The sequence below is a fragment of the Chaetura pelagica genome, unplaced genomic scaffold (assembly GCF_000747805.2).
Source record: "Chaetura pelagica isolate M959 unplaced genomic scaffold, ChaPel_1.0 scaffold757, whole genome shotgun sequence".
Classification (NCBI taxonomy): Eukaryota; Metazoa; Chordata; class Aves; order Apodiformes; family Apodidae; genus Chaetura; species Chaetura pelagica.
In genome coordinates this window covers 725787-726185 of record NW_009970727.1, presented here as the reverse complement: position 1 = coordinate 726185, position 399 = coordinate 725787, and the positions used below count along the sequence as shown (strand labels likewise).

The following is a 399-nucleotide window of genomic DNA, read 5'->3' as shown; positions in this document are numbered from 1 at the left end:
AGAGGAGCTGGGGGCTCAGCAGTGGGTTAAGGCCGTCCCTGGACAGGTTTCGGGGGTCGAACTCCACGTCCCAGTGGAGCACGTCTGTGGAGAGAGGTGGGGGGTTTGGTGTCAGGGCAGGGACATCCCTGGATGGGGCTGGGAGGGTGAGCTCCTCCTCCTCCTCCTGGGGTGTCTCCTCAGGCAGGAGTGGGGGGCTCAGCTCCAAACCCCTTCCCAGCGATGAGAGCGGGGGTTTCAAGTCCAGGAGCCATTGGGGTATATCAGGAGGAGGAATTGGGGGGCAGAGCTCCCAAGCTCAGTGGGAAACGGGAGGAGAAAGGAAGGGGCTCTCCTCTAACAGCTCCTGGAGGCAGGAAAGCGAGGGCACCTGGGCAGGATCCGGGGGGCTGAGCTACC

The 399-nt window shown here is 63.7% G+C and overlaps 1 protein-coding gene across 1 annotated transcript in view; it reads left to right on the top strand.

Annotated features, from left to right (window-relative positions):
- LEMD2 (LEM domain containing 2) overlaps nt 1–399 on the top strand; it is a 13884-nt gene that overhangs the window by 2536 nt on the left and 10949 nt on the right. The gene's annotated exons all lie outside the window — the stretch shown is intronic.